The following is a 24,837-nucleotide window of genomic DNA, read 5'->3' as shown; positions in this document are numbered from 1 at the left end:
TGGAGTAGTTTAGTTTAGAAAAGAGCTAGGTGGAGTGGGAGAAGAGAGTGGTGGAAATAAGATCTCTGCCTTCAGAGAGAGGCATTAACTACCAACCACTTCTGTTCTTGGCTCCTTAGTGCAGGCAGTTCATGGTGAGGTGTCTACATTTACAATTGCCATTATTTCCCAATTATGCCCTATACAAATTTCTTTCCTGTTCTTGTCCCTCATGGCTGTAATAAGCTCAATTGCTAGTGGCTGCTGCTGCTTGTAGGTGTGCAGATCTTTGTCTAGTAACAGCTGCTTTACTTTATCCAATAAAGAGATGGCTCGAGCTGATAAGGCTCCTGCTCCCTTTCCCCAATGCCTGGCAGCATGAAATATTCCCCACTTATGGTGGGAGAGCTTTCTGCCTGGCTCTCATGATTACTAGTAGATTCTAAGACATTTTTGCTGACGGGGAATGCATAGTTAAAACTGAGCCCTGAGAAAGTGCTCCTTGAATTTTCCTGGGGTTCAAGGGTTGTCTGCCTCTCAGTGGGTAACAAGAAACCTAGTTGCATTTGCTGGTGCTGCCAGCATCTAATCATTTTAATAGCTTGGGCTGTGGGCCATTGCTGAATTGCCAGATTTCTGGGTTGCTTTTCATGCTGAGCATCTAGGGACTGGGAAACTTAGAGGCATTAGGCTGCTTTCTTAGAAAGAAAGGACCCTTGGGGATCTTTGGCTTAATCTTGTGTGGGACTTAGGTCTCAGAGTCCCATTCTTCCTAGTGGTTGAGTCTTGGGAGATAGGGGAGTAGCCATTGGCCTGCCTAGCTCCCTTTGATCATTTTGGTAACCTGGGCATCGGATAAGGCAATAGATAGTTTAATTCCTTTTCACACACAGTTAAAGTGAGTCCTGGTGGGAGTTGAGACTGTGAATGACAGGCCTTGGCCCAGAGCCCAGGGTTTTGTTACCTTTCCTCATTAATGTGAACCAAATGTCATCCAATGACCAGATAGATGGAGGTTTCATCTGCTTTTAGGGAGCTCTTTTAGCTAGAATTACAGAATGGAGGGTCATAACTGCCAGACAGAGAAGGACCCCCAAGGAATCAAGTTGACCCCCACTCAGAGGTAGGGATATTGAAGTCTAAAGAGGGGAAAAGACTTGCAGGCAGCTAGGAAGATCAACATGAGTTAATATCTGAGTTCTAACACTTTGATATAGGCAGTTACTTGGTGTCTCAGTATCCAAGTTAATCTCATTTGAAATGGATACAAGAATTCTTATTAAATAATAATCGTTGACATTGCAACAGTCTGCCAGATAAAGAAGAGAGCAAAATCTGAGGTCCACGGTGTGGGCTGGATGACTTGACTAAAGTGGTAAAACTAAATCAAAACTATATCTCAAACCTTGGCTATTCGGTCTTAACGTTTGTTTCTTCTTCCTTCTTACTATTCTCCAGGTGGCACCAAGTGTGATCAGAAGCCATGCCACTGGTGAAGAGGTATATTAAACCCCGCCTGGCCCAGTGAGATTACTAGAGAATTGGGAGAGGCTTAGATCAATGTCCTGTGCATGGTTATCTACTCATTGTGAAGTCTTGGTAAGTGGCTAGTAGCTTTGGCGGGCTAGCCCAGTTAGTGGGAAGGGGCAGGGAAGGTGGTCTTAGTTGGTGTTAGGTGATTACTTGATATTTTTCCCCATCACGGTATGAATAAAAAAAAGTCTTAAAATGTTTAGACTATGTTAGAAAGTAATGAGAACCTTTCCTTTTTTCATACTTCCATTTTTGCAGATGAGGGAATTGCTTATCTTGCCCAAGATTATAGTTGGTGTAGGAAATAGATTTGAATGTAAGCCAGTGCTGTGTCTTCTACCCAGTGCTTCCTCTAGGTTCCGTCTGAGTCCAAGGAGGCCATGTAAGACAGAAATGTTTTTTATTCCACACTGAAAGGTTTTTTTGTAAAGATTTTTATTTACTTATTTGACCGGCAGAGATCACAAGTAGGCAGAAAGGCAGGCAGAGAGAGAGAGAGGTAGAAGCAGGCTCCCTGCCGAGCAGAGAGCCCGATGAAGGACTCAATCCCAGGACCCTGGGATCATGACCTGAGCTGAAAGCAGAGGCTCTAACCCACTAAGTCACCCAGGTGCCCCAGCACACTGAAAGATTTTTATAATAGCCTCTGCGATTGTTCTTGCCCAGTGAAGGGAATTTTCATGGTGTAAAAATTTTTTATGCAGAAAATCACCTGGGGTGCCTGTTAAAAATGCAGATTCCGGGGCAGCCAGAACCTTGTCATTGATCAAGAGCAACACTAAGACCTACCTGTCACTTACGTTGAGGCTTCTTGCCCAGTGGGTTCATCAGCAAGCCAGAATGAATCGCCATTGCCATGGATGTCCTTGTGAGGCAGTTGGGAATTCTTGGTAAGTTACCAGTGGTTTGGGTGGAGGTTCCCCAATTAGGGGTAGAGAAGAAATGGTTGTGATGTGGCACTTCCTCCCTTCCTCTAAACAGACAGTTACTAAGTGCTCACTAGTTGCCAGAGACTATTCTAGATAATAACAGAGTTCTGCCATCATGGAACTGTCATTCTTGTGAAAGTAAAGAAAGGAATATAGAAACAGTAAGAGTATAAAGTATCATAAATATTGCATCAAAAGTTTTTCCATTAGGGTATGAAAATGGGGTAAAAAATGGGTTGGTTAGACTAAGCAACGCCTTGTGTGTTTCCCCCACTTCCCATTCTCCCTTTAAAAAAAAAAAGATTTTATTTATTTGGGAGCAAAGGAAAACGAGTGATAGAGCACAAGTTGGGGGAGGGGCAGAGGGAAAAGGAGAGAGAGAGTCTCAAGCAGACTCCTTGCTGAGTGTGAAGCTCGATGTGGGGCTTGATTCCACGACTGAGATCATGACCTGAGCTGAAATCAAGAGTCAGATGCTTAACTGCCTGAGCCACTCAGACACCCCCCCCCCCATTCTCCCTTTTAATACTTAGCACATCTGTCAGTACAGTGGAGGCTGACTGAGCTGAGTCTGGGAGGGTCACAGATGATGAAAGCAATCTTTTTCCTTTTTGTAACCCCTCCCTAGGATGAATTGTGAAGGATGTATTTTGGAAAGTGTTTTAGAGAGTCTGCTAGCTCTTCCACATGAGTGAACGTGTAACAGAAGAGGGGATCCTCTTGGTGATTTAGGTAAATAGGGAAAGAAAGGACGACTGCCCTGACTCTTGTCAGGGAGGCTCATAGAAATGTCATTTGTGGGGACCAGTGCCTTTAAAGCCTGCAGTTTATTCTGTAGTACATCCTCCTCAAAACAGTTGGGGTAAATTACATGCTTACCCAGTCTGTGATCACCCCTGCAAAGGATCCAAACTGTAATGGTTTCCAAGTAAACCAGGTAGCATGAGATACATGTCACAAATATTGTCAATATGACACTAATTATACTTCCCTTATGGGGAGAGTCTATTCTTTTTAACCAGATTTGTTGGGAGTTTTTATCAGGCAGTGGAGCTACATATATCTAGTCAAAAGTTAGCTCATAGCAGAGGCTCATTATTTCAGTGGCAGCCAAGTATATAGCACTTTGGGTTAGTAATTTCAGAGGCAGCTGGGTCTTCTGGATTGCACTTAAATCAACTGGACTAGTATTTGTTTTTAGCTCCTAAGGGGTCTGCCTCCTGATAGGCTCCAGGGAGCACTTAAATGGTCCAGAGTTAAAGTAGGCAGCGTATATAATATGACCATCCCTGGGATACCTCTGCAGAGGCCCACCCTGACTTTAAGCTTTTTTAGGGAATGCCAGATCATTCATTGGTGTCTGCCATTTTTCATAAAAGTAATAAAGGTCACCTTTTCCCATGAGGATGGTCTTGAGATGGTGCCTTCATAGCATAACGTTCCTCATATGATCTCTGGCATATTTGGATAATTTCTACTGCCAGTATTTAGATAATTAGCCTGCACAGGGAACTGAAATGATAGGAAAATTGTCTTTTCCCTAAGGAGAAGCCTGGGCTAGCCATTTATACAAAGGGAGTCCCTATATTCCATGTCCTTCACAACTTATTTTTTTAAAGATTTTATTTATTTATTTGTCAGAGAGCAAAAGAGAGAGCACAAGCAGGGGCAGCAGCAGGCAGAGGGGGAGAGAGAAACAGACTCCCCACTGAGCAAGGATCCTACTGCAGGACTCAATCCCAGGACCTTGGGATGATGACCTGAGCCAAAGGCAGACATTTAACTGACTGAGCCACCCAGGCGTCCTCCTTCACAGCTTATTTTAAAACAACATCGGTCTTGTATAAGGATATGAGTGTTAGCATGCTGTCAGAAAGCAAGTCTTCCTATCTCTTTCTCTTTATGGGCCAAAATGGGTTGTATAAATCTGGCTTTTGCTATCTGAACTAGGGCTTCCCTATTCCCATTATCTGCTCTTTATTTTTGTTGACAGCAGGTCTGTTTTTTTTTTCTTTTGTCTCTCTCTTTAGGCTAGCCATCACGCCTGTAGGAGCACCCATGCATGACTTTTAAAAACTTTGTGCCTGAGGTCATATAACAATAACAGTGATTATCAGTTAATTATAAGTGCCTTTCATGTTCTAGGCAAGTGCTTTACGCATATTTGTCATCTCATTTTAACTTAACAGTAACTCTGGGAAGTCTGATTTATTCCTCCTTTGCAGATAATAAAGCTGAGGATCAGAGAGGTGGTGTCTCCAGCATGCCACAGGGAGCCAGTGGTGGAACTGTATGTGCCACACTCCAAAGATCTTAACTACCTTACTATACTTGAAGCACTACAGTGTGGCGAGCATATTCTTCGCTGTTGGGACATCCTGCCTCCTCATGGGGCCCTCATCATTGTCTTCTTCCAGGACACAGGGACACATGGGAAGGGTTTGTTTTCAAAGGGGGATTCAGATGTGCAAGAGAAATGGTGTGAGGGATGTGTAGGTCCCTTCAGTTTCTGGAAATAACCACTTTGGATGAACTAGTGTTTTTTTCCCCCCCACAGCTATTCACTGTGTGTTTATCATCGTCTTTTCACCTTAGTATTCTCCCCACCCCCATGCTCCTGCATGATGTCTATGTTGGACAATATCCATGGGGTTATGTTTTCTTCTACCCCAACAAAAAGAAATCAAAGGAGTCAGAGTCCCAACTGAAAATCCACTGTTTACACAATGTTAGCTCAGGTGCAGGCACACCAAGGGCTGGAGCAGCTTGCTGTGCAGATCAGTATGTGCCTGCTGGAATTCAGCATAAACACTGCATTCTGCCAGTGGACGGTACTGATAAAATTACCCTTTGTACGTAGTGAGTGGAAAATAACAGGGATACCGATCAGTTAATACTTCCATAAATTATATTGCTGGTAAGGTAACAGTGTCCAGATCGTTGGCATAGACTAAGGTTTGGCCAGCTCTGCCCCACATGGCAGCTTGTTTTTGCAAATACATGGTTTTGTTGGAACAGAGGATCATGCTTATTCTCTGTTGCTCACGGTTCCTTTTGTGCTGCAGCAGTACTGAATAGTTGCATTGGACTCTGGTCCACAACCCTAAAGCGTTATCATTTAGCCCCTCACAGAAAGTGTGCCGACTCCAGGCATAGGTTAAATGTACTGTGTCTACGGATCCACATTTATTGGAACATAGCACCACATTGATGTGTGTGTTGTCTGTGCCTGCTTTTTGCTCCAGTTCAGAACAGTGAGGCAGAAACCACATGGCCTGCAACGCCTAAATTATTTACTACCTGGCCATGAACAGAAAACCTTTGAGGTTGCTCTTTTGCAATAGTTACCAGATCCCTTACAAGGATCATCTTTGATGGCTTTAAATGCCTCATTAGCAGTTTTGTCATGGACTATTAGGGACTGTTTTTCTCCTAAAGTATGTGGGGGAGATTCTCACTTCCTTACTCCCAGATGTGATTCCCTGACCAATTCCAGAATCCTCATTCTTGGTGAGCTTCAATTGTGGCTGGAATCCTGTTAGTGATTTCTGGTATTGTTGGCTCCTTTGTTTTCAAGAACCAGACTTCTCTTGGGCCATCCAGGCAATTTGGACCACCTACAGCTAAGCGTGGCCAGCCTCCAAGATACACAAGGATTGCCTATGAATTCAAATACAGAAAATCCTGTATTCGAATAAAGATAATTTAAAAAATAAAATTCAGTTTCCCCTCTGAGGAAAATGGTCTGAGGATTAGACATGGTGGTTCAAAGACCGATCTGAGAACGTCGGCAACAGGGGCCTGTATCCTACTTCTGGTATGTCACCTATAATATCTTTTTTAAAAATAAATATTGGATATAGTTAATGTATAGACCCAATGTTTTGATATACATCGTGAAATGATTACTATAGTTGGACGCCAAACTATCTTCTCACTTACTTAAAATTTTCTAGGAAGGCACCTGAAATCTACTCTCTTAGCATATTTTCAGTATTCAGTACCGTATTAATTGTGGATACCATGTCATACATCATGTCTTAATTCCTCTTTATCGCTCCTTTTCTCTTTTTTTGTTTCTGCTTCCTCATATCTACTCAAGCTTTAGTTTACCTGCTAGCTTTGTAGTCTGCATCCTCATAAATTTTCTATTACTCATCGTTAAACCTTGCTTATCTCTCTGGTATCCTTGGCTGTATCTCATGTTTCCCAACTCTGTCCTTTACAGTTCAGCTCTCTTGGCTATGGGCCTCACTGTCTTTGCATTTCACAAACTTCATTGTTTAGTGCAAGAATTTCAGTGGCTTAGCTCACGGCTGCTTGGGTAGTCACTTTCTGAGTTATGCAGTAACACAGCACTTGGGTGGTGTATTCTACACCTGGTACATTCTCCTTTGGTTGATGGGACAGGTCATATTCTAAAATTTAGTGCTGTCTAGGACTTCTCTCCAGAACTACCTCTGGCTGGGACAGTTTACCTTAGATGGGACTATGAGTGTGGCTACCATTTAATTCAGATGTGTTTATATTACATTTTTACATCTTGACCTCTAAGTATATATGCTTATCATTTCACATACTCATTTCTAAAGATGCTCTGTCTGTACTTTTCCAACTTGTACTTAAGTATTAATGTTGGAGAGTAACTAAGTCAAGCCAGATGCCATAGTCTGAAGTAATACCATAAAGACACTTTTGAAATTTGCTTTCTGATTTCAGAAGCACTCACCCATCTGTGATCTTCCTTAGCCATTTGAATTTTTGTCTGTTGTGATTGTGTCAAACTTACATTCACTAAATGTGTGGTCCTGTATAACTTTGCCACACTTTGAGTTTCTTAAAACTAGCCAGGGTTGTGGTGGATGTATTTGCTCTCTATCCCAGCACCAGGTAATAATCAGGTCTGAATATTTCACATTCCTGCCAAAGTTCTATTCATGTAGCCCAACTCCTTACTATTTTCTAAATTACATAGGATTTCTGAAATTCAAGAAATAAGACACAGGCTTAGGTCAAGAAGCAGGTGTTTATCAGACAGATACACGTAGTAAGGAAAATAGCGATTTCATGGGAATCTCGGGAATCTCAAGAACCGTGGCATGGAAATTCATCTATGGTGGCTCTAGGGATTAAGCACATGGAATTAGTGGACCTGTTCACTGTTCCATTGACTTGATTCAGCTTTCCCTTCTCCTGTCTTAGCTACATTTTCATTCATCTTCCCTCTGCCTGGCTTTGCCATTAGCTTCAGATTTCACTGTTAATTACTTTTTCCCATTGTTTCTTCTTAAATTTCAAGGAGTTTGAGCACATCTAATTGGCTTAATTTATCTTTGTCTGGTGTCTTTTCATGCTTAGACAGTTTATAGGCCGCTGGCAGTGTATGGATTGATCCCACCAACTGTACTCAGTGGAGAGAATATAATACTGGATAATGTGAAACAAAACCTGATCATAAAGGGCTATGCAACAGCTGTGACAATAAACAGGTCTTTAGAAGGAGGTGGGTGGGGGCACCTGGGTAGCTCAGTCGGTTAAGCATCCAACCTTTGTTTCGGCTCAGATTGTGATCTCAGGGGCCTGAGATGGAGCCCCGCATCAGGCTCCACGCCCATCAGGGAGTCTGCTTGCAATTCCCTCTCTCCCCCTCCCCACCATGCACTCACTCTCTCTCTCTTTCTCAAATAAATAAGTCATTCAAAAAAAAAAAAAGAGAAGGAAATGGGTATATGTTTGGAACCAGAACTGAGAGAATTAGTCCAGTGATTCTCAGATTTGTCAATCTGTTTTCTATCCACGTTATTCCATGCCTGTTGGAATGGTAACTGAGAATCATGCCTATCTATAATAGAGACAAAATCGTGCTTTCTAGTGTCAGCACCTCATGATTGTATCAGAATTTGTACATCATTGTTGGAAGGGAAACTGTCAAACCCTGCTTTGCTTATTTCTTTGAAGTTGCTGTAATACCAGCCACTACGATTGCCTTAGAGCTTCACCCTGAATGGGTACATGTCTGAGTCACAAAGGCAATTGTGTAACTAGTGGCTTTGCCACAATATAAGCCAGACTTCTAAAAAACGTCTCATCCTGGTATGTGGCAGGGATTGTGTGTGATTTTCACTCTAGAGTCATACCCTAACAATTTCAAATGTTTCTTTGTGCCACTGGTTTTTCATGCAACTATATACCTGATACTAATTTCTATACTAATTTGCTTCTTTTGGTCCCAGGAAATGAAGACTCACTCAGCCTACCACGTTAATAGGGGTTTACTGTACATAAACATGTGGAACCTGGTGGAAGATGGGGATTTAGTGGGACTCTGAATGAACAATATTGAATACGGGAACTAGATTGAAGCAGCCCTGAGGTACCTTAACGGCAGTACATTTGGATCGTTGCTCTTGTGCGTCACCATTGACATTATGCAGCTGCTCTGCGTTTGCCGTTTCCCCTAGCTTAGTGGTTTTCTATCACGGTTGTACTTGAGAATTAACTGGGGAACTTTAAAAATAAACCAAAGCAAGATATTGTGATTTAATTGGCCTCGAGTGGCCCCCAGCACCCACTTTTTTTTTATTTCTTTTCAGTGTAACAGAATTCATTGTTTTTGCACCACACCCAGTGCTCTATGCAATATGTGCCCTCCTTAATACCCACCATCAAGCTCACCCAACCTCCCACCCCCAACCCCTCCAAAACCTTCGGGTTGTTTTTCAGAGTCCATAGTCTCTCATGGTTCGTCTCCCCCTCCAATTTCCCTCAACTCCCTTCTCCTCTCCATCTCCCCTTGTCCTCCATGTTATTTGTTATGCTCCACAAATAAGTGAAACCATATGATAATTGACTCTCTCTGCTTGACTTATTTCACTCAGCATAATCTTTTCCAGTCCCGTCCAGGTTGCTACAACAGTTGGGTATTCATCTTTTCTGATGGAGGCATAATACCCCATAGTGTATATGGACCACATCTTCCTTATCCATTCGTCTGTTGAAGGGCATCTTGGTTCTTTCCACAGTTCGGCGACCGTGGCCATTGCTGCTGTAAACATTGGGGTACAGATGGCCCTTCTTTTCACTACATCTGTATCTTTGGGGTAAATACCCAGTAAGCACCCACATTTTTAATAAAACTTCTTCCTACTCTTCATTCTTCTTTTGCAATCAGCTGGCTTCCCCAACCTTTATTTCTCTACCTTCTACCTTCTGCTTCCTTGTGGTACTCATGGATTGTAGTACCTCATAAATTTGCCTTTTCTTGGCCTGCATGAGCTCCCTTAAAGCAGAGGCTACGGATAAGACAGCATAGTTGAAGAGTCTACTGCAAGGGTTGGCAAACATTTTCTGTAGAAGTCCCAGATAGTTCATACTTCAGGCTTGTGGGCCACACAGTCTCTTCTGCAACCATTCGCTTGGAGAATCAGCCACAGATGACTAATGTAAAATCTGTCGGCAGCCAGATTTGACCCATTGGCTCTAGTTTGCTGACCCCTAATCTATGCCCTTCTTGTTTATAGTAAAACTTCTTATTTATTCTTTCTCAATATTTTCTTAGCTACTCTTGCCTAATTTGTTATAAACTGAATTTAAGAAGTATTTTGTAGGGGGTGCCTGGGTGACTTAGTTGGTTAAGCGGCCGACTCTTGGTTTTGGCTCAGGTCATGATCTCAGGGTCCTGGAAACAAGCCCCTCATCAGGCTCTGTGCTCAGTGGGGAGTCTGTTGGAGGATTCTCTCTCCCCCTCTGCCTCTCACCCTGCTCGTGCACACTGTCTCTCACTCTTTTGCTCTCTTGGTCTCTCTGTCTCAAATAAATTACTACAAGAACTATTTTGTAAAATTCTGCTTTGTCTAGGGGGCACCTGGGTGGTTCAGTGGGTTAAGCCTCTGCCTTCGGCCCAGGTCATGATCTCAGGGTCCTGGGATTGAGCCCTGAATCGGGCTCTCTGCTCAGCAGGGAGCCTGCTTCTGCCTCTCTCTCTGCCTGCCTCTCTCCCTACTTGTGATCTCTCTCTCTCTCTGTCAAATAAATAAATAAAATCTTTAAAAAAATTCTGCTTTGTCTAAAAAATTCACTTGGGGATATTGTAATAGCATTTGATTTGGATGTTCATTTGGTCAGACTTAACATGTTTGCAACATTTCTTCTCCCCTTCTAAAAACATTTATTAAAACTCTTTTTATATCCTAATAATCATAATTTTCATCATGTGAATCTCTAATATTTCTTAAGTCATTCCTTGCTTATTTGATTTTTATGTATATATTTTTATATATATTTATATATATATATTTTTATATATATATTGATATAGCCAAAAATTAATTAGATTGCTTTCTATTAATTTTATTAAGTGGTTATTTTTCCTAGATTATTTCAAAATGGAAGTGCTATTGTTCCTGGTTATAAAGTGAAGAGGTATTTATAAACCAGATAACATAGGATATAAAAAATACAGTCAAAATAAGCTATAATCCCATCATTCAACCAAAACCACCTTTAAACATTTGGTATATAAACTTCCTGAATGTGAGGCTGTCTTAGTCTAATGTTATTGAGCATTTATTTTATCTGATCATGCCACGTGTTCAAATTCTGTACCGATTAAGCAATTTTATGATATAATTTGGCTGCAGGAAAAGAATGTTCTTCATGTGGAAACAAGTATTCTGGTTGCATTGATGGGGCATGCTTACAATCTTGTAAATTAAAAAATTGGCATGTTGAAGATTATTTACTTACATGTCAGCTGTGGTGAATGCCCTTATAATTTATTTTTACACTTGACTCATCATTTCCTTACCAACTGTAATTTTTAGTCACAGAAGCTGCAATGAATTCTCTCGTGGCCCTGAAGTATGGTTTGTTCCCATGGAGAAGAACCTAACAGAAGATTGATAGTGTGGACATGTTTCTGGCATCAGGGTATGAGGGTAAGTATGCATTTGGAAGTATTAAAAGAAGATAATGTGGTAATAAAAATCAACAGCTATAGTTTGTTAGGAGAAACTCCCTCATTTTCTAACTGAACCTAGAGAACTACTTTAGACAGTTTAGAGAGAGCATACATATATCTGAGGCGGGGTTGCTGGAAGTTAGCTACAGTGGACCACCAAGGGATTTTTTACACTCCTTGAAGTCATCCAAGTAGAGAGAAATGCTTGAACATTTTTAAATTTAAAATAAGAATGACTGTTTTTATCTGGAACTTGATAGTAATGTCACTAATTAAAAGTAGGATATAGGATATATTACAACTGAGACCAACAGCTTAAGATCTAAAAAGAACTTTTGCGTCACTAAAGTATCTTGCTGGGAACAAGTTAAGGAAACAAATGTACCACCTTTTTTTCTTCTTTTTTCTTTTTTTTGAAGAAAGGTACCATTTCAAAACAAAACAGAATGATTTGCCTAGCTAGGAAGATGCTTTTTTTTTCCCCCTAAAGAGTGGCTTGACATTTTTTTCTAAGTCAGAAGTAGCTGCCAAGCTGTGAGTTTATGTTCTGTAGATGTAGCCTCATTTATTGACAGATCTAATCCATGATTTTAACAAATTTGACAGTAAGAATAACACCCCCAAACATCTAATTATCATTAATGTAAATAGATGTATGTAATTGTGGTTATAAAAACCCAGATTTGAAACCTAGAGGAGAATACATAATTTGGCATCTTAATATCAAAAAATAGATGGTTTGTTGGGGGTCACTAGGTCACAGTCCTCAGCATGTAGTGGTACTCACAGCCAAGATATATGACAGCAACACAATAAGGATATATAACCGTTCTAAAATTGTCATCAGGGAAGAAGAAAGAGGAGGGTGTGGAGAAATCTGTATGTAGGCTTCCGTATGTTCTCCCTCCTGTGAGCAGTCACAGAGTACATCCTCCAGCAACAAAAATGCAGCACCATGTGTGCACTGTTGCTGCCAGGGAAGCCTGTTTGATAGAGACACAGCAGCCCGTGTTTTTATTGCGGACTGGTCACGCTGGCACCTTCTGCTTTGCGTGTACCAAAATTCACTTCTCAGAAGGAAAGTACGTGTTCAGCATGATCCACATTATTTCTGCCGGTAATCTAGGCATAGTGAGCCACCTTTATCAGTTAGGAAAAGCTTTCTGCCGGCATAGGGAACTGTTTACCTGTAAAGTTCCCAGGTGCCAGCCAAGGCCAGCTTTGCAAAGCAGGCCTGAGGATAGTAGTCTTAGGCTTGCTTATGTTAACTCTTCTCTGTGTACATGGGTTGAATGTATAATAAAAAATCGGAATTAGAGCATTCCATAATTGATCACATTCAGACCCTGTTGAAGGGAAGAGGGTGGGCCATTTTGATAAGAGTGAGTTTAAATACATGATTTCTGTTCTGTTTGCAGCATGTGAAAAATTTGAGAGTGTCTGTCTGGGACTCTTATGTCAAAGTGTGATCTAAGCTTATCTCTAAAGTATTTTTAACAAAATCTTTGACACACTTGACTTTTTCTTTTCTGCTTCCTTTTTTTCTCATGCTGTTGTGACAGTTAACCGTGAAAAGTGTGTTAATTTTAAAATTCTTGTGTCATTCCTTCCCCACACATTAATTTGGAATTTGACATTCAAGGAACCATTCTTTAAGAAATAAATCTAAGAGGGGGCACCTGGGTGGCTCAGTGGGTTAAAGCCTCTGCCTTCGGCTCAGGTCATGATCCTGGCATCCAGGAATAGAGCCCCGCATCAGGCTCTGTGCTCAGCGGGGGGCCTTCTTCCTCCTCCCTCTCTCTCTCTCTCTCTCTGCCTGCCTGTCTGCCTACTTGTGATCTCTGTCTGTCAAATAAATAAATAAAATCTTAAAAAAAAAAAAGAAGTCTAAGGGAATGTGAAATTTTTGTTCTGTGGTCTCACATAAATTTAATTAGAAAACAAAGTTGGTTTAAAATAACGGGCCAAGAGATTTAAAAACAGATTAACTGTGCTGTCTGGACATAATTCAATTTAGGTAATCCTGTTTTTGCCCATTATCAGAAATTAAACGAATTGCTGTAACCTCTTTGGTGCATTTTCCTGGTAAAGTTAAAAATGTTAAGGGGCCCCTGGGTGGCTCAGTTGGTTAAACATCCAATTCTTGGTTTTGGCTCAGGTCCTGATCACGAGGTCCTGGGATCGAGCCCGAGGTTGAGCTCGCTACACAGCGGGGGGTGTCCGCTTGTCTCCCCCTCTCTCTGCCTCCCCTTGCTCACACTCTCTCTCATTCTCTCTCAAATGAATAAATAAATCTTTTTTTAGAAAGTTGAAATCTGTACACCAAAATGTTAACATTAGTTATCTTTTGAGGCAGGTTTAGCTAAGTAATTGTTATTTTGCGGGGGTAGAGGGGTATTGTGGTTTCCTTGATTTTCTTTTTCTTAATGAAAATATACTGTGTTGAGGAAAAGTAAATAATTTACTTATTTGGTAGTTTAACAATGAGAGATTGATACTGTTCTGTCACTACCTGGCTGTCCTGCAATTCAGTTCATTTCTGAGACCAACTACCCCGAGTTAATGCCATATCCTAGAAGTTAAGGGCAGAGCCTTCCTGAAAACTGCCTTCTCTTCAACAAGTCTTAAGGCCACCTGTATTTCTGACCAGCTGGCTAAATTCAGGGGTTCCCATGGCCATTTCATGTTTGTTAATTTGCTAGAACAGTTTCCAGAATTCCCTGAAAGCACTATACTTACAGTTTTATTATAAAGGGTACAGCTCAGGAACAGCCAAATGAAAGAGATACACAGGACAAGGTCTTGGGGGGTGTGTGGGGGGGCGCAGTGTTCTAGGTAAGGAGCTTCTATACTCTCTTGCCTTGGACTCCAGTAACGTCGCCTTTTTGGCACATCAATGTTTACCATAATCAGGAAGATCCCTGAAGTCTGGGTGTTCAGAGTTTTATTGGGGGTCTTATGTTGTTGGCCACTTGATTAAGTTCAGTCTCTAGCCCTTCTCTCCCTAGAGGTCTAGGAGCTGGGGCTGAAAATTCCCGCCTTCTAATCCTGTGCATGGTCTTTCTGGCATGGCCATCCCTTCTCGCTTTAAACTATCCTAAGGCCTGCCTTGAGTCACCTCATAAGCATAAACTCAGTTGTGGTCAAAAGGGGCTTCTTATGAATAACAAAAGAATACTCCTTTTCTCTCCATTTTTTGGAGCTCTGTGCTATCAACGGGACAAAACAAATTTATTACACAGTTTTGTATTTTACCTCTGGTTTTGTAAGGTTTTTGTTACGAGGCGCAAAAATGATAGATCCAATGAGGGGATCATAATTTGCAAGGCTGCAGGGGATAGTGAGCAGTAAGGGAGGTAGGGATTTTGGTAGAAATCCATGAAAGGAACTGCTGAGTTGGCTGTGCCTCTCTGGGCTGAAAACTAGAAAGCCATCAGGAAATGGAGGCATCTGGAAAAACCCTCGATGTTTCTTCATTGGTTATATTTGGTCTACATTTCTGCTCTATCACCCTGCCTTTGATTGTTTTTGTTCCCTCCTATGTCCTTCTTTACCCTTGAGCTTTTGCTGACTCATAATTTCTTTTTTTTAATTAATTGTATTTTTTGGGTGCCTGGGTGGCTCAGTTGATTGGGTGACTGCCTTTGGCTCAGGTCATGATCCCAGAGTCCCAGGATCGAGTTCTGCATCGGCTCCCGACTCCATGGAGCATCTGCTTCTCCCTCTGACCTTCTCTCCTCTCATGCTCTCTCTCTCAAATAAATAATCTTTTTAAAAAATTAATTGTATTTTTAAATTTTAATTCCAGGATAATTAACATATAGTGTTGTATTAGTTTCAAGTGTACCATACAGGGATTCAGCAACTCCTTATATTTATTACTCAGTGTTCAACTCAGTGTTCATCAAGGTAAGTGTACTCTTAATCCCCTTCACCTATTTCATCCATCCCCCACCACTTCCCTTCTGGTAACCATCAATTTGTTCTCTATAGTTAAGAGTTTGTTTTATGGTCTCTTTTTTTTTCCCTTTTTCATTTGTTTTGTTTCTTACTTTCCACATATGAGTGAAAACATGTGGTATTTGTCTTTCTCTGGCTGACTTATTTTACTTAGCATTATACTGTCTAGCTTCATTCATGTTGTTGCTAACAGACTTAGCACTATATATAATAGCCACCAAATAATATTTTTAGGGCTTAAGTTTAAACTATTAGAGGTTCCAAGGGACCTAATTTTGTACATTAGGTGTTCTGCTAAAATTACCATAATTTTTGCGCAAAGAATCATGTCACTCATAAATGTAGCCTTTTTCATGATGTTCCTAGATAAAATTTTGTCCATTTTTATTCCATATTAAGCTATTGGTCATCATCCATTTCTTTCTCCTGGAGTCATGGTACTTTGGTACCCTAGAGTGATTTCCAGATTATTTTCATTTTGTAGAAACTTAAAAATCTGTTGAAGTAATGTCAAGTGTCTGACTTAAGTTCTCCTTGGGCATTTCTTTGGCCCAGAATGGTAGTCAATTTAGTGAACGATCTTTAATTGGTAATTTGATACTTTGGGATTGATTATTTTCTAGTTAAGGGACTACACAATATGTCTGTCAGTACCTGAGTTCGAATAATTGTTATATCATATTATATAAGCATTGCACCCTGGATCTGAAATTACATTGTTAAAATGTAAGCTATAGACTTAACCACTTTCAACAAGTTGTATGGACCTCTTAAAACCGGTAAATTTCTACCAGAGTCCTGGAGGTCAAAGGTGTATTTTAGAATTTGTAGGAGTCCACTAAGCATTAACACTTGAGACTCCAGTTAGGTTGGAATTATATGAGGTGGCCTGCCAACTTGCTTTGGTGTATTTTCCTATAACGCCTGATTAATTTGGCAGCTTAGTGGCAGCTTGGTTGCTGTTGCTGATATATAAGCTTCTTGCTGATACATACACAAGGATTTGTGCGTCTGTAGACAGAGGATTTTTGTACTTTTAGATGTGATTCCAACTCTTAAAACTGCCTGGCATGTAGTAGATGCTCATTAACTATTGAATAAACGTTGGTGTGGATACAGCACCAATATACATATATATGATACTATATGTATCATCGCTTAAGTGCAAACAATGTGTTAGACATTTATTTATATTTTTTATCTTATACAGTTGTTTTGGGGTACTTGTACTAGTAATTCTGTATCATAATTTATGAGTAAAGAGTAGGTAGTTGTAATAATTTGATTAGTTATGTTGCTAAATTACCCTCTGAAAATGTTCTAGTCTTCCTCTTGTAGATTATGTTTTTCAAAAACAATACGTGCAAATGGTCAATAGTATAAAATTCAGTTTTTACTAAAGTTAATTTAGTTAAAAGTTTCCTTCCCACCGCTAGTTTTCTAGTTCTCAGTCTTCCTTCTTTCCAGATACAGGTATTGTTCCTAATTTCAGAGATAGTCTCTACATGCATAAGTCAATAGTCTTGTTATAAAGACAGCATATTGTAGAAAAATAGCCTGATGCAAACTGAAAAAATGAAAGAAATCTGTAGAACAACCTCTTGTAGTGATATAGAAGCAACATAACCCAAATATAAATTTGGTGCTAAGATTCCACAGAGAGGGACCGGTGGCTCAGTTGGTTAAGCGTCTACCTTTGGCTCAGGGTCCTGGGATTGAGTCCCACATCAGGTTCCCTGCTCAGCGGGGATCCTGCCTCTCCCTCTGCCTCTGCCTGCCAGTCTGCCTGCCTGTGCACACACACGCGCTCGCTCGCTCGCTCGCTCTGACAAATAAATCTTAAAAAAAAATTTTTTAATGTTTTAATATATGACACAGTGCTTTTATTTAACTATTTTATAGCTGCTTAAGTAATTTTCTTCAAAATATACAAGATTGTGGACTGCTTAACCTGTATTTTAGGACTGTATCACAAAACAGGTTTGCCAGAATTTTCCTTGCATACTCGGGGTCTCACAAGGATACTACAAACTTGATTCAGTTTGCTTTGTTGAGTTTGTAGTAAGTCACATTTTTAGTACACACCAGGTATCAAAATGTATGGTAACCTATTTATAGAGTAAAAATTTTGAGTGGATGTCACCATTCTGCTCATTATTAAATAAACTTTTTTGTTTTTAGAAAAGTTTTAGATTTACATGAAAGTTACAAAGAGTTCTCATATACCCCACACTCAGGTTATCTTACGTTAACATTTTATATTACTATGGTACATTTGTCACATTCCCCCTCTCCCTACCCCTTGGTAAACTCTAATCTACTTTCACTCTCAGAATTTGCCAGTTCAAGGTACCTCATATAATCAGAGCCGTGCAATATTTGTCCCTTTGTACTTAGCTTATGTCACTTAACATATCTGTAAGGTTCATCATTGGTGTTACTGCATGTGCCAGAACTTCACGTTTTTTTTTCCATTGTATAGTTCACATTTTGTTTAGCCATTCAGTTTTTATGTGCCACATTTTGCTTATATATATATATATATGTATTAGCATATATATTTATTTATACATGTATTTTGTTTATCCATCGTCTGTCTAATGGATAGCACTGCTCTAGAACATATTTTTGGTTGATTGTTATCACATTTTATTAGTCTAAATAAATTAGTCCTAGTAAACTGTACAATAGGAAATTATTTAACTCTTGCAATAGAATCCTGAAATTGTGTCTGGAGTAGTAACATAAAACTTCAGTCCACTGGAATTATGAAGCATCCATATTTGTATTAGCATAGGCTATCCAAAAATTACCAAAAATGTTTTCTTATTCTAGAAATATTTTGAATCTTTGGCATCACTGTCTGTTTTCCTCAGTTAAAAGTAAACAGTAACACTAATTGGGTGGATAGTTTTGTGATTTAAAAAATATTTTTCTTTTAGCTATAATTTTTTTTTGAGATTTTACATTTTCAAGATTTTACTTATTTATTCAAGAGAGAGAGACAAGCAGACACCGTGCTGAGCATGGAACCTGATGTGGGGCTGGATCTCCGGACCTTGAGATCGTGACCTGAGCCGAAACCGAGAGTCAGACACTTAACCAACTGAGCCACCCAGGTGGCTCAGCTGTTACTTTTAGTGTAGGCTGGTATGTTATGTAGGATTATTATCCACTTCCTGAACATCTCTTGTCTTTCCTTTTTTCCTTCTTAGTCTCTTTGTACTTTCTGAGAGCCTTTAGTCGGTTTCTCTAGGGAAGAATAAATTCAAATCTATACCTATTACTTGAGGAATGATTTTCTTTCCTCCATTATACAGTGTATTAAAAAATTATAAAAGGTATAGGTATTTGTAAAAAAAAAAACATAGCACAGTTTAAAAAATACATAGAAATACTCGGGTTGTTGGTACATTTCTTTCTAGCATGTTTATGTATATTAATAATGGTTTTAGATAATCTTGAGTATAGTTGATATACAATGTTAACGTTAGTTTTAGGTGAACAGCTTAGTGATTAGATGGCTCTTGAGTTAACAAGAACATTTTCCTGTCTTTTTTTTTTTTTAAAGATATTATTTATTTGACACAGAGAAACACAATGAGAGAGGGAAAACAGGCAGGGGGAGCGGGAGAGGCAGAAGCAAGCTTCCTGCAGAGCAGGGAGCCTGATGCAGGGCTTGATCCCAGGACCCTGAGATCATGACCTGAGCCGAAAGCAGAAACTTAGCGGCTGAGCCACCCATCTTTAAATATGAATGCATACAATATGAATGCATACAAGTCTTTCCTTTGGGCCATGATTTTTTATACAATATATACATCTTTTTTTAAACATTAGGATTATTTTAAGTTTTTTAAAATAAAATTTGAACATAAAGTAGTTAACATACTTGTAGAAACATTTTTGTGTACATACCTCCTTGGTGATTTCTTTTATGATAATCTTATTAGAGACTGATTATTTTTTGTCTGTTTTGCATCTCTTGACTAGCTAATGTGAACGAAGTTGAGTGTAAAATAATTAGACCCACATTCAAGAAGCAGATATTGTTCATATACCCCCTACATCTCTTCACACTGAATTCATTCTCACCTCTGGCACACAATCATCCTGTGCCCTATCATTCACTATTCTTTGCTTTCCAAGACAGCCCTGTGTAATGAGATGGCTCTGTTCCTTTCTCTTTCATGAAATGACACACTTTAAATGATCATAAGAGTATTTTACCCTTTTAGTTTTTCCAGCACTTCCCACTAAATTCAGCAATTTTTTTCTCATTTCACTGTTGCTTAATTGTCCCTTATTTATTCTGTTTCAGGCAGCATTCCATTTTTATGCAGTATTCTTTTTTTTTAGTGGTCTTTTGATAACAGTTCACATTAACTGAGCATACACAGTAAGTATTACACACTGTTGTACATCTGCATCAACTCAGTTTTAATGCTCGGGAAGTATATTCTAATATTCTCCCTTATTTTTTCAGATGGGGTAATTGAGGTCAGTTACGCTAAGTAACATTGCCCCCAAATGTCTCAGAGTCAGGCAGTTTGGCCCCAAAGTCTCTGCTCTATAGGCCCTCTCTCTTCTTTATCAATGATGCTTTAGTTGTGGGTTAAAAAAAAAAAATGAGATCCTTTTCACTGTCTGGTGGTGACTATGCTCCTAGGAAGATCAGGAACTCTTTAAAAATTGCTTTTTTAAAAAAGATTTATTTATTTTAGAGCGAGGATGCGGGGGAGAGGCAGAGGGAGAGAGAGAATCTCAAGCAGACTCCCCAGTGAGCGCAAAGCCGAATGCGGGGCTCAATCCCACAACCCTGAGATCATGACCTAAGCTGAAATCAACAGTCGGAAGTTCAGCCCACTGAGCCACTCAGGTACCCTACCCTATTGCCTTTTAACTAAGTGTAGGAGTGCAGGGTGTACTCTAAGTTAGGAGGTCTTAGATGAGATTCCAAAATAAAGGATTTAAGAAATCCCATACCTTATGTTAGGGCGAGAGCATGTGGTAAAGAATGTAGTAACATGGCTTTTTGCCAGAAGGGTGGTTGTAGGCGTTGACCCCAAGAATCATCCGGAACAGTTTTGCAGTAAAAAGAACGACTAGCCTTGCCTTCTTAGGAGGAGGGATGAGCCTGATGCCTTTTGTTTGTGGTACACTTAGCCTAAAATGCTTTTTGATGCCAATAAACAGGATAAAGGTAATCTTTGATCACTGCCAGCCAGAATGCCCGGTGCACTTGGTATTCAGTATCCTCCCTGTATAGGAATTGTCTGTCCTTTGGATGAGGTGCTTTTACTGTGCTTCATCTTTAAAAGGTCCCCGAAAGCTTCCTTTTCATTTCGTGGCTCACATCTCACCATCAATTACCTGTCAAAAAGATTGGTTTATATTAAGCTTTAAAAGTGATACTGGCAGAGGTGGAATAAAACCAGCTTCTGAATTGTCAGTTTTAGACTCCACAAAAGAGAGAAGGAAAAAAGGGCATTATTAACTGAAAAGCATCTAGTTTTATGCATGGGTTAACTATAAACCAGGCAAGCTTCCTGCAAGGAGGGAGGAATACTTACTACTGTGTCCTTGGAGTGTGGCTGGGGTTCAAGCTTCGTGCTTGGCCTTTTTAATGATTAAAAGAAGCCCCATGCTGTGAGTGAAGATCTCTCATCCTTGGAAGTTAAGGTCGGTTTACCTTCATCGCTCCGTGCCTATTTTGCACTAGAGTATGTGAATCAGAAACACGTAGGTCTCCCTGTAGTCTGGCCTGGACCCCCTCCACGCACAGGTCCTTTCCAGAACCACTCAGCACATGGTGAAGTGCCTCCATCACACCTCAATACTGATAAATCAGAATTGCCTCAGGACAACATTGATTTCTCCTCAAGTGAGATAAAAAGCAAAACTCCAGGTGGGAGTTTGCCATCAACAAATATGGACCGATCTTTTAGGTGATGGAATTCTTTAATGCCTGTTTAGTCTGAGTTCCTATCTTCAGCATGTTTCCTGTCTGAAAAGGTTCTAATACAACTTTTTCACCTGTGTTGCCCCTTCTCTGTGGGAACCAAACAATTGCAATTGCATCTCCACCCACTGGCTTTAAGGACAGTCTTCGGGCAAGTGAAGAGGACGTTGTTTTAGTACAGTGCTAGCACTTTGGGTCTGAGCCAACCAGGGTTCTTCTAAACATGTGGTTCTCAACTATCTGCTGATGGGCTGGGTTGTATTTTCTTAGTTCGTGAATATCTATTACAGTCAGTAGCCATTATTGTTCCTTTCCAGCAGTCTGCTGCCTAAGACATACTATGTAAATTTTCATAAAGTTAAGATTTTACAGCCAATTCCCTACATTGGTAGTGCAGCTAAGTTTAGCAGGTTTTTTAGTAAATGCTTTTGGAATATTTTGTTTCCTTGAAAGTGTGCAGACTCTTGACTACTGATGGTTACCAGAGAGAAAGGTCGATGGGGACATGGGTGAAATAGGTGATCGGGATTAAAGGGTGTGCTTGTAATGAGCACCAGGTGATGTATGAAAGTCTTGAATCACTGTATTGTACACCTGAAACTAATACAACTATGTTAACTAAGTGGAATTTAAATAAAAGCTTTAAAAAAAGAAAAGAAAGTGAGCTACTGCCATCCCTCTCTTCTAATTATCCATCTGCCCCTCCTGAGCATGCTGTTATAGACACTGCTTCATTGTGTTGCCGACAGCCACCGCTGGAGAATCGTGGTCCTGAAGTAGGGTGCACGTCTCAGACATGGTGCTGCTGTTATTTTTCTAGCTGAATTGATTCTTTTTTCTTTTTTTCCATTTATTTATTTGACAGACAGAGATCAGAAGCAGGCAGAGAGGCAGACAGAGAGGGGGTGGGGAGGAAGCAGACTCCCTGCTGAGCAGAGAGCCTGACGTGGGGCTCTATCCCAGGACCCCGGGATCACAACCTGAGCTGAAGGCAGAGGCATTAACCCACTGAGCCACCCAGGCGCCCCTGAATTGATTCTTCAGACAGGATTTAACACCCAGTCAGCAGCTAAACTCAGCAAAGGATTATCTTGCCATGTATATGGTTGTGATGAATTTCTAATTTGGGTTTCTGTGTGGACAAAGGAGAAGCAAATCTTTTATATGTAATTGTGACCTTGTCCTTTGGAAGTTTCTGGTGCAGAGCTCTGCTCCAAAGTTTAGACCTAGTAAATTTTTAGTAAAAAAAAATCTGCTTATTAAAAAAAATTGTTTCTTAAGGACTTTTGATTTTTGGAACTGTATTCATACATACATGTATAAACACATAGCAATACACCAGTCACTATGTTTTTAGGTGCAGTATTTAATTTTCATTAGAAAATCTATTACCTAGGGGCGCCTGGGTGGCTCAGTGGGTTAGGCCGCTGCCTTCGGCTCAGGTCATGATCTCAGGGTCCTGGGATCGAGTCCCGCATCGGGCTCTCTGCTCGGTGGGGAGCCTGCTTCCCTCTCTCTCTCTCTGTCTGCCTCTCTGCCTACTTGTGATCTCTGTCAAATAAATAAAATCTTTAAAAAAAAGAAAATCTATTACCTAGTTGGGCTAGTTCCATCCTGTGCAATTAGTACTGTCATGTTGCCCAATAAAATTAGAGGTTGGACACCCATTTTTCAAAATACTGAGACATTAACCATATTTTGTGGTGCAATAGTATAGACTACTATCAGGTGGCAATTTTCTATGGGAAATTCGGCATTCTGATCAGACACTGGGATAGATAATATCAAAAACCTGGATAGCTATACTTTCACATATTTCCATATTACATTAACTTGTGTTACTAATGTCCTGTACTCTAACTTCAGTCCTCTTCCCTTTATTTGACGACGCTGCCTAGAGGCTTACAAATAATAGTCTGGCTTTATGGAGTTCCTAATGGTATACTCTGCATTGTTCCTTTAGGGGTGGCATTACATGCCAGCTCATCAGGGTCTTTTCTGGTTGCATTTCATCAGAATCCCTCAGTTCTATGCAAGTGCGATGAGGCTTTTAAAGAATTTGCTGCAAATTATTGTGCTTTGGTGTTGGCACCTGTGTTGCTCAGCACATTACAGTGCTCCACGTGTGTAACTGTTCATTGTTTACTTTTAGTTCAGTATTGCTATGTAGATTGGGTATATTCTGGTAGTAGTAACTATTCAGCTGTTACTGTTTAGTATTAACTATTTACCTTTGCCCCGTTAGTTGACTGCCTGGAATTTTGTCTGTTAGTAAAACATTAGGCATTAGGATCTGCCAACCATGGGTTGAGTGGTTCTGGAAGGACTGTTCTTTGTCATGTTATGAAACCATAGGTCCGTCAGTTGTTAAACTGCCATAATTCACTTAATCAAAAAATGTACCCAGAATTTTAGCATGGTGACACATCATTTGTTGAATAGTATCCATCTAAACCATGGTCACCAAGGTGATCAAATATATTTGGTAAGTCTTAGACTTTTTCCACATTAAGAAAGTTTTGGTATTCCACTGTCTTGTTTGGTTGTGAGCTGTCAAATTTTCCTGTCTGTTGCCAGAAATATATGTTGTCTAGTTGTTGACTCAGCAGTTCCTCTGTATTGTAGATATGGTCCTGCTAAGATTTTCTTCTTACCACCTGTGATCAAATGAAGGAGTACCTTCTGGTTTTGAGGTTCTTTAGTGACTGTTCTTTGTCAAGTCTTGCCTCTGCTACTTCATTACTAGATCGTTATTTAGCCCAGTTGAAACATGGGATCATCTTTTGACTTCGTGGTGTCACTGGAAAACTTACATCTCCTAGCAGATGAAAATATTTCAATGACAGGGCTAATCTCCATGTGGTATTCTTTTATCTCTAATCTTTACTTACATGTTTACATGTTAATGCCTACACATACTGGGCAGTTTGATACTTGGACAAATACTTACCTGCATTCGTGGCCAGGATACTGGTAACCACTATTTGGGGGCAGCTTGTCAGTAGGGTTATAGCTAACAAATGTCCTCTCAATTTTGTCATAGGATTAAATGGTTTAAAAGATTAAATGCTGGGGTACCTGGGTGGCTCAGTGAGTTAAGCCTCTGCCTTTGGCTCAGGTCATGATCTCAGGGTCCTGGGATTGAACCCCACATCAGGCTCTCTGCTCAGCAGGGAGCCTGCTTCCCCCTCTTCTCTTGGCCTGCCTCTTACCTACTTGAGATCTCTCTCTTTGTCAAATAAATAAATCTTTTTAAAAAAAGATTACATGTCTATCTAAGCAACCCTGCTAATCAGTGTAACTCTGAATAAGGCAAATAACTTCTTTTAAAAACACAATAGTAACTGTGATATAGTTCATATACTATGAAATTACCCTTTTACATTTCAGTGCCTTTTAATATACTCATAGAAATGTGCAGTCATCATTTCTGTACTACTGTAAAACATTTTTATCACCCCAGAAAGAAGCCCCATACCTATTAGCAGTAATTCCTTATATTCCTCTTCTGCAAT

At 40.1% G+C, this 24,837-nt stretch overlaps 1 long non-coding RNA gene across 2 annotated transcripts in view; it reads left to right on the top strand.

Annotated features, from left to right (window-relative positions):
• The window catches only part of LOC308337752, a 47,882-nt gene that overhangs the window by 8,482 nt on the left and 14,563 nt on the right, over positions 1–24,837 (top strand). For both annotated transcript variants that reach the window (XR_013966333.1, XR_013966334.1), the window contains exons 2-4: positions 1,438–1,578; positions 2,217–2,402; positions 11,264–11,377. This is a non-coding gene — a long non-coding RNA (uncharacterized lncRNA). The remainder of the gene's footprint in view (positions 1–1,437; positions 1,579–2,216; positions 2,403–11,263; positions 11,378–24,837) is intronic.

This window comes from Martes martes (genome assembly GCF_963455335.1).
Source record: "Martes martes genome assembly, chromosome: X".
Lineage (NCBI taxonomy): Eukaryota > Metazoa > Chordata > Mammalia > Carnivora > Mustelidae > Martes > Martes martes.
Note: the sequence above shows the minus strand (reverse complement) of the source record. Positions and strands in the feature narration are given on the sequence as shown.